At 47.6% G+C, this 9,649-nt stretch overlaps 1 pseudogene; it reads right to left on the bottom strand.

Annotated features, from left to right (window-relative positions):
• Nucleotides 1–7,960: 7,960 nt before the first annotated feature.
• On the bottom strand, nucleotides 7,961–9,299 carry LOC121269893 (annotated as a pseudogene).
• Between the last annotated feature and the right edge of the window lie 350 nt (nucleotides 9,300–9,649).

Below are 9,649 nucleotides of genomic sequence, written 5' to 3'. Positions count from 1 at the left end.
ACAGCTGTAATATTACAAATTACCAGGCCGAGAAATGAAAAAAACAGGAATAACCTCTCGGGAGCTAAGAATCACTTTGGACTGATTCTGGGAAAATTGAGTGTCTATGCAAAGGATATTGTAAAGTATACCTGTGAAGTGTGTATTTTTTTGGTTGGGCTAAGAATAATAAAGGGGTATTCTAATCTGTGGTTTAAAGTATAAGTTGCCTACAAAGGTACTGTTTAGTTAATAGTGTTTTTGGTAATTTGTTACAGTAAACACCTTAAAACATGAAATCTTGATGTTTCATTTGTTCAGTTATTAACTGTAGGTTCATCAGTCTCTAAAAGGATTGTAACACCAGCATACATGGCATTGGGATATAGGATTCACTAATGGGTATCACAAACCATTTTAATATTAAGGAAGTGGAATTCCTTCCTTTCCAGATAGCTTATGAGTGACTGTCAATGTTATTTGAGTGCCATCAATCATTCCAGGAATCATTGGAAAGCTAATTATGCCATTAAACCTCAGTGAACTCTGCCATTGCACTGCAAATGTCAAATCGAATTTAATTCACCATGTGGAACAGGGCAACTGCTGGATGCTAGTCTTCACCAACCCCTGACTAATCCAGCACAGGTCCCCTGTAGAGGCCTGAAATGAGTCATTCTTCTAGAAATTTAAAGCTGTTGTATGGTTCTTCTCAATAGTGTTCAGCGTGTAGGTTGAGAATTGAGACTTCAGGTCCCCCCTCAAAAATGTCAGAGTTGGTCGATTGCCATCTTGGTGAAATGCAGATAGTGCACGATCAGCTCCTAGAACCATAGAAAGGTTACAGCACAGAAGGAGGAGGTTCAGCCTGTTCAGTTTCTGTTGGCTCTCTGCAAGAACAATTTAACCAGCCCCATTCCCTGGCCCGTTCCCTGCAACTCTGCATTTTTTTTTTCCTTTCAGGTGCTTATCCAGTTCCCGTTTGAAAGTCATAATTGAATCTGCCTCCACTACCCTTTCAGATAACAATGGGTTACAATCTGGAACGCACTGCGTAAAAAAAGTTTTCCACATGCCGCCATGGCTCTTTTGTCAATTGGTGTCATCTGGTTCTCAACCCCTCCACCAAAAAGGAATAGCTTCTCTCTATCTGCCCTGTCTAGGCCCCTCATGATTTTGAATATGTCTATCAAATTTCTTCTTCATCCTTTCTTCTGTAACAAGTACAACAACCCCAGTTTCTTCAATCTATCTACCTAACTGTCAGGAAGATATAATAATTCTCATAATGTTAGTGGAATTTATTGTAAAATAGTGGTATTTGTGTGTGTGTGTGTGTGTGTGTTTGTGAAACTTAATTGGATCACAGGCGGCTGGCCAGAAGACTTTTATGTAAACATGGGGGATGTTTTGAATGTAAGGTGTAAAAGGACATTTGCATTTTTAAATAAACCAGACTAGATTGTTTTCAAAGGAGGGGTGAAATGTTCACCTAGCCAGGTGAAGTTTAGAAAAAGTGTGTTTATTTTTCTCAAAGATTACTGGTAAAACTTAGTGCTGTGGGAGATTTTTAATTATCAGAAAGATAAAGTCCAAAGACATAGTGAAATAATGGGAATTTGCATTCAAAGAGGAAAATATGTATAAAGGAGCAGAGGCTGTGTGTAAGGATAGGCATTTTTAAGATCTAACAAGTGTGAAAAGCCTTCAGCATCTATGCCTCAAGTTACTTTCTTCAAAGAAGTGAAGTTAAGAAAACTCACTTTGAATTTGACTGGTTCAGGGTATTGTGTGTCATCTTGCCTGGGTCTTTTAAATACTATGTGTCTTACTGTTGCCTTAATGAAAGTGTAACTGAAAGTTAAATTAATTAGGGGATTTAGAAGTTATTATAGTAGTAATTTGTAGATATATGTATGTGCTTAAAATAATTTCTCTTATTAATAAATGCTTAACCTCGTTTTGTAAAGACCTATAAGATTTGGTGATCTTATTACTACTGAATTCAAGGCACACATCTCGAAATTAATACAAATTGCAAAACAAGTTGTGCCAGTTGTGTGAAATTCCCCTCTGGGATTTCAACAGCTCAGCATTTACCATCGCCTGTGCCATAACACTAATCCTCCAAGTCTCTCATCCCCCAAAACATTCTCATAAACCGTTTCTGTATTCTCTTTAAAGTTTTCACATCCTTTCTAAAGTGCATGACCAGAATTGAATCTAAAATTGCAATTGAAATCAACCTGTGTTTGATAAAGGCTCATCATAGCTTCTTTGCTTTTGTATTCCATTGGGGGAAATTTTCCCAGAATTGCACTAAGTGCGGTAACGGGCGGGTAAAATGGACTCCTACCCACCGACAAAAATGGCTGGTTTTCACACCATTTCTCCTCGAGCCCACCTCATTATTTATGCATTCCCAGGAAACACACTGTTTCCATGGCAGGCGAGCTCTTATCTGCCCGCTCGCCATCACCCCAGTGTTGCTTCATGCCTGCCGCCATCCTTAAAAGGCAGCCACTAGCAAAGCACTCATTGCCACCAGCTCACCACCATTGTCTGGGAGACATGGCCAGCAAAGGAAAAAAGACTGCAGCGCCCTGCTTCAACAATGGGCCCCTCGAGCGACTGCTGGATGCCGTGGAGGCCCATCGGGATTTGCTCTACCCCTGCTCCGGCAGCAGGATGGGTAGTAATGTCATCAACCCGGCTTGGGAGGCAGTGGCAGTGGTGGTCAGCGCAAATGCCCTGCAGAGGAGGACAGCCACCCAGTGCCACAAAAGGATGAATGACCTCCTCCGTTCCATCAGGGTTAGTTACTCTTTTCATCACTCCCAACTCACAAACTCACCAACCCATCAGACATCCACAGGGCCCTCACTCACTGCCAGTGCAAGGGATGTCACCATTCACTCTACCACACACACCGTCATTGTTCTCCTCCCGTCCATGGGACCACTCACCACCCACACAGGCCAGGTATACTTATCATCTGGCCTGGCAGGAGTCCTGATACAGTCTCCCCATTTCTATCCATGCAGGACAAACTGGCTCACAACAGGAGGGAAAGGTCACAGACAGGTGGAGGGATGCGGAAATCAAAGCTCTGTCAGAATCCGAAAACAGAGCCATCCAGCTAGCCGGCGATGACCTGTGCTGACGGTGAGGTCGGTGCTGCTCTACCAAGTGAGGACCCAGCAGTGCGACATCCATCAGACAGCTATGCTGTGAGTGATGTCTCCTTTCTCATAGGCCAGTGCCATGCACCAATTATATCCCCTTCCTTCCGCAGGCACATCTGCCAAACAGAGTTCATGATCCAGGGCCACCAATCAAGCTCTGAAGAAACCTCTGAAGAGGAATCTGAAGGTACCCTCCCTGAAGTCCCATCACAGCGCTCACCCACACTCTCCACCAGCGCAGAGACACACACTTCGGTGGGATCTAGCTTTAGAATAGCCTCGGGATCACAACCTGGTGAGCACATCGCACTTTCTGATCCACAGCAGGTGGAGCCAGTGGCTTCCCAGGTCCCTGGCACTTGGAGGATTGTTGGAGGCCAGAACATTGCTGAATCGGAGTCAGATGATGAACTTCTGGACTCGGTCATGTCACAGTTGCTGGAGCTGCAAAGGCAAGCTCGGAAACAACAGGAAGGGATGTCTGCTGCACTCCTCAGATTGCAAGGCAAGATGGAGGATTCTGTCCGTCTTCAGGCTGAGTTGATAGCAATGGCATTGCAATGCACCGAGGTCAACACTAGCAGAATGGGGCTGCCATGGAGACCTTGGTCCAGGACGTCACTCCTGCACTGCAGCATGGGCTTAACTCCTTCGCTGATGCCATAGCTGGCCACCAACAGTGTATACACGAGAGGGGTGCTGGACAGCTCGATCTCACTCCAGTTACCCCTTCTGCTCACGGAGTCAGCCAGCGGCCCTCGGGTACCCATAGAGAGGAGGATCAGCAATTGCACACTCCGAGACCATTCAGCCAGGTGACTTGGGGAGTGACTGGCCCATCTGAATTCTATCTTCCTGTAACCTCCACATATCCAGCTTCACAGGCCAATGAGGGTACCACTGTCACACAGCAGGCGCCCAAAGCAGGATGGGGCTCCCTGAGTCTCAGCCCTCTAGAGGACGCCCGCCAAAGTCATCACAGACAGGGCATTACAGTCAGCTGGCTGCCTCCACCTCTGCTGTGGATGTCCAGGGGGGCACCAAGACGTAGAGGCAGGGTTTGGAAAGTTAGGTAAAAGCAGTTGCACGGGCTGGCCATGGGTGTTGCTCACTTGTACACATTGTTCACTATTGTCAATATACTCCTAAGAAGTCACCCTGCCTGTGGCTCCTTGCTCTGATGAGTGGTGTTCTTGTCACTCAGAAACCTTTCTGCACAAGATAAAAGGCAGGTGTCTCAGCCCAGGGCCTCTTCCCTGTGCTCTCTGCACTGTCTTCAGGTCACAATGATGGTCCAGTCTCACACTCCCTGGAAACATTACTGATATCTACACCTCAGCAGTGGTGGTCATTGCTGTTGGAATGTAATGGGCTGGCGCCACAGAGTTCTCTCGTTCTCTCTGTGTGCTCTCAGCACCTTTAAGGTAGGGCTGGCACCGATCACACCAGTGATGCTGTGCATCAGCTCCTGAAGGTCTGAGGTGCTGAAGGTGGACACAGCATCAGATGCGTCTAAATTTTCATGGCTGCGTCTCTGAGATGGCCCTGATCATGGAGCGCAAGTGAGCTGCCCTCGGCCAGACAGCAGTCAGACATACTCAGAGGTTATGTGAAGATTATGAAGTGTCCTCACTGCATGTTGTCATCATCCTCCTGCAATCGAGTGATTATTAGTCCCTCCACTGCATTTCTATATTAGGAGCATTCTTACAAAGGGCATTGACATTGCGATAAGCCAGACTGGAGTCAAATGTTCACAACTGCGATGTGACGCTCTACAGGGACACTTCACTGCATGTCATCAACATCCTCCACAAATCTATGAGGGCAGCTATCAGGGCCTCCTGAGTGTGCCTGCCTTGTCTAGTCAGCGCGAAAGCCTCATTCCCATTGTCATCACAATCAAGAACCCAGTCCCCCTCATCCCCATCAGCATCCTCCTCATTGAAGGAGGATCTCCTTCCATCTCCTCCTCAGCCAGCTCCTCACCCCATTCCAGCGCCAGGTTGTAAAGGGCACAGCAGACGATGGCAATGTGTGACACCCTCTGTGGACTGTATTGCAGGGCTCCACCAGAGCAGTCCAGGCACCGGAACTGCATCTTCAGCATCCTGATGGTCTGTTCCACCAAGTTGTGAGTTGCAGCATGAGCCTCATTATAGCATCGCTCTGCTGCAGTCTGAGGCCACTGCACGGGTGTCATTAGCCATGGCCAATCCTGCAGCCTCTGTGGACCCTGCAAGACTGCAGAGATCTTCAAGCGACTCAGGATGTAGGCATCGTGCACGCTCCCTGAAAACCACACGCATACCTGCAGGATGTGTTTCTGCAGGTCACATACCAGCTGCACGTTCAGTGAGTGCAAGCCTTTGCAGTTGATGAAGTCCACTGAGTGTGGAGACGAAACCAGAGCACCACATGAGTGCAGCTGATCACACCCTGCACCTGTGGGAGCCCCGAGATCAGGGCGAATCCAATGGCCCTTGCATCCTGGCTGTCCCGGTCTCTGGAGAAATGGAGAAGATAGCATCTGTGACCTTATGGATGCATTTGTGGGTGAAATCCCACAGACGTTACCTGTGGAGCCCTGAAAGGAGCCACTGGCATAGAAATTGAGCACCGTGGTCACTTTCACATCCCGTGGCAATGGATGCCCTCCATGTCCCCTTGGTGCCAAGTCCTGCAGTAAGTGGCAGATGTGAGCCACCAGGTCCCTAGACATGTGCAGTCATCAGCGACACTGGTTCTCAGTTATCTGCAGGAATGGCAGGCGGCATCTATAGACCCTGTGTGTTGCTAGGCGCCGACCAACCAAAGCTCACTGTCGCTCCTTGCTTGTGTGTGCAGGAGCCCTTGCTGCCCTTTCTTCATGAGGTTGCTGCTCCTGCCTTTGCACGGCCAGGTGCCTCAGTCGCTCTCTCCTCTGTCTTCTTCTACGGCCTCTGTCGGCCATCAGGCGTACAGCTAGGTCACCAGGGTCCATGATCCTGATGTGGTCCTCCTGCCAGCATGAAAGAGAGAGACATGGTTATCATGGCTGTATTTAGCACCTGTCCTGGTCCTGTGTGACTGCCCCTTGATGCTTCCTGGGGAGTGCTGGTCATCCCTCGAATGGCCAGAGATGAGTGCGCTGCATGGCTGCCCTATGTACCTGCGACATGGGGGGCACTTGTTCCAAACCAGGAGGCTGAGATTGCAATGGGCTGTGAGCACCTCCAGCAGTGACTGCTCCATGGCCAGCTTTGGTGAGGAGATTGTACAACGTGTGCAACCCAACTGCTCCGCGGTCGAATAAAGTGGTGGCGGACTCGAAGTCGGTGGTGGGGGGGGTAAGGTATGGAGTGCTTCCTGGCCCTTTGGTGCCTCTACATTGCTTGCATGGGTGGGCAGGCTAGGAGTCTGACACCAATCATATCACTGTGGCTGCGCCTGATCTGTCTTAGTTGCAGAAGCACGGTCAGTTAATACAGGTGTCCCTAATGTGTGGCCACTATCCTCAATTACCCTGTCCCCCATCTTGATTGCCTGTGCACGGGATGCAGCTTTAGGGCAGCACTTGACCCGCCCCTCAGCAGTCACCTCTGAGGCTGGCCAGTGCTTGCCCCTGGACACCATCCCCCCAACTCAACAGTCATCTCCGAGGCCAAGCATCAGTTTCCCCCGCCAGCCGGCACCCCGATGCCTGTAAACAATGGGCGAGCTGTGAAGAACGCTGCTGCCCACTCACCTCAGTTCCCCCAAAGTGAAAGCCGCCAAGTGCATGTTGCCCGCATGCTGTTTTGAAACACATCAGCGTGCCTTCCCGCTGATGTGGATAGCCAATATGACAGGGATCCAACAGCCTGGCGGGATGATCTTTTAATTATACCGGCGGGCTGAGCAGATGAATGCGACCTTCCTTCATACTGTCAGGTCACGCCATACTTTCCACCCACACCATCTCTCACGCCCGCCACCAATGGGCTCGGAAAATTCCACAAGTTGAAAAAGTCCAGGATCCCATATACATTTTAAAACACTTTCTCAACCTGCCCTTCCACATACAATGATTTGTGCACAAGTACCCCCAGGTCTCTCTCTCCTGCACCATCTTTGGAATTGTATCCTTGATTTTCTATTTTCTCTTTTTGTCTTCCCGCTAAAATATGTCACTTTGCACATCTCAATATTAGACTTCATCTGCCACTTGTCTACCCATTCCAACAGCCTGTCTATGTCTTCTTTATTACTACCCTCCTCGCACTTCACCATACTTTCAAGTTATGTGTCACCAGGACATTTTGAAATTTTAAAATTGTGCATTGTGCACCCAAGTCTAAGTTATTAATATATAATCAAGAATAGCAGTGGCCCTGGTACCAACCCCTGGTGAACATAATTATATACCATCCTCCAGTCCAAAACATAACTGTTCACTATAAGTCTATTTCCTGTCATTCACCCAACGTTGTATCCATGCTGCCACTGTCCCTTTTGTGCCAAGGGCTTCAACATTGCTGGCAAGTCCCTTATATAGCGCTTTATCAAACACCTTTTGTTACCTCAGAGCCATATGCAGGCAGAGACCTCATTCAGATATAGAAGTAACACTTTGATACCATAATTCGCGCCTCAATGTGATTACCACTCAAAATCGCAGGAATTTTGCCCAGTGACCAAGCTGCCAGTAAAAGCTAACTGGTTTGTGTCAGAACCTCTAAAGTTGTGTACAAACAGACATTCAATTGGAGCTCAGTGGATCAGACCTTTTTTTTAGCACATTTCATGACTTGTTAACATTTGTGGGCGGCTGTGCTTTAAATCCTTGATGGGTACAGCATCACAGGAATCCTGTGCCCAACAGCCTTACTGGACAGATTTTTGCTGAACTTGGCATGGAACGTGCCACTATTTCCATGAACATGAGTTACTTTACTCCAAATGACACGAGTCTCATTTGGTATCCCATCAGGAGCGATGGCACTTTTCTTTGCTTTGTAGATGTAGACACGACCCTTGCCCCAGGTAAAAACCTGTTTAATCACAACAACACAAACCCTCAACATTCATGACAGCAGCATACTCTCATTGGATTTGAAGTCCTCTGTGTAGTAAGGTTGTGATACATGCAGCACATTACCGCAATCATCCAGGCACTGTGAGAGTGCACAAGTAACTGAATAGCCTGCCCTAGAATCTAAGATCTGGAACAGACACAATGGGCTGAATGGCCTCTTTCTATGCCATAATTTTCCATGGTTCTAAGATTTCTAAGAGCGTTTAAAAATTCCAGAATTATTCTTTTACAATTTGCTTTGATATCCACAGATAGCTTTCTTTGTTCATTGTGCGTACTATTGGTGCTACTTTCTTCTGAGTGAAGGAATGCTTGAAGGAAGAGAAACAGCATCAGATAATGCAGCAGCCAGGAGCAGTAGCTGCCATGTTTCTCAGAAGCCAGTAGGTGAGGAGAGTTAGAATGGAGGAAGTTGCTTGTAGGAGCAAGTATATAGCGTATACAGGCCAGGTGTCTCTTTCTTGGTCCTATCTCAAGAGTAGTGCATCAGACAGACTGCTACAAAACTCTACAACATGACCTGCCTGCTCGAGAAGGAGGGCCAGTGGCTCTCAAAGACCACACCACAGCACGTAACTTCTTCACTGATGACTCCTTTTAATCTGCTACTGTCTGCAGCATGTGGCTACATTAAGCAAGTTACCAGCATCCTATATGCAAGGTTAACCATTACATCACCTCAACAGATTGTCAGGGATTTGTAGCCATAGATGCTTTTCTGCACATGTACAAAGAACAAAGAAAAGTACAGCACAGGAACAGGCCCTTCGGCCCTCCAAGCCTGCGCTGATCATATTGCCTGTCAAACTTAAACATTTTGCACTTCCGAGGTCCACATCCCTCTATTCCCAAGCTATTCATGTATTTGTCAAGCTGCCTCTTAAACACCACTATCGTACCTGCTTCCACCATCTCCTCTGGCAGCGAATTCCAGACACTCACTATCCTTTGCGTAAAAAACTTGCCCCGCACATCTCCTCTAAAGTTTTCTCCTCTCACCTTAAATCTATGTCCCCTAGTAATTGACTCTTCCACCCTGGGAAAAGCTTCTGACTATCTACTCTGTCCATGCCACTCATAATTTTGTAAACTTCTATCAAGTCGCCCCTAAATCTCCGTCGCTGTAGTGAGAACAATCCGAGTTTCTCCAACCTCTCCTCATAGCTAATAAACTCCAGACCAGGCAGCATCCTGGTAAACCTCCTCTGCACCCTCTCCAATGCCTCCATATCCTTCTGGTAATGTGGCGACCAGAATTGCACGCAATATTCCAAGTGTGGCCTAACCAATGTTCTATACAGCTGCAGCATGACTTCCCAGCTTTTATACTCAATACCCCTGCCGATGCCATATGCCTTCCTGACTACCTTATCCACCTGCGTTGCCAATTTCAGTGACCTGTGGACCTGTACACCCAGATCCCTCTGCC

The sequence above is a fragment of the Carcharodon carcharias genome, chromosome 1 (assembly GCF_017639515.1).
Source record: "Carcharodon carcharias isolate sCarCar2 chromosome 1, sCarCar2.pri, whole genome shotgun sequence".
NCBI classification, from domain to species: Eukaryota; Metazoa; Chordata; class Chondrichthyes; order Lamniformes; family Lamnidae; genus Carcharodon; species Carcharodon carcharias.
Note: the sequence above shows the minus strand (reverse complement) of the source record. Positions and strands in the feature narration are given on the sequence as shown.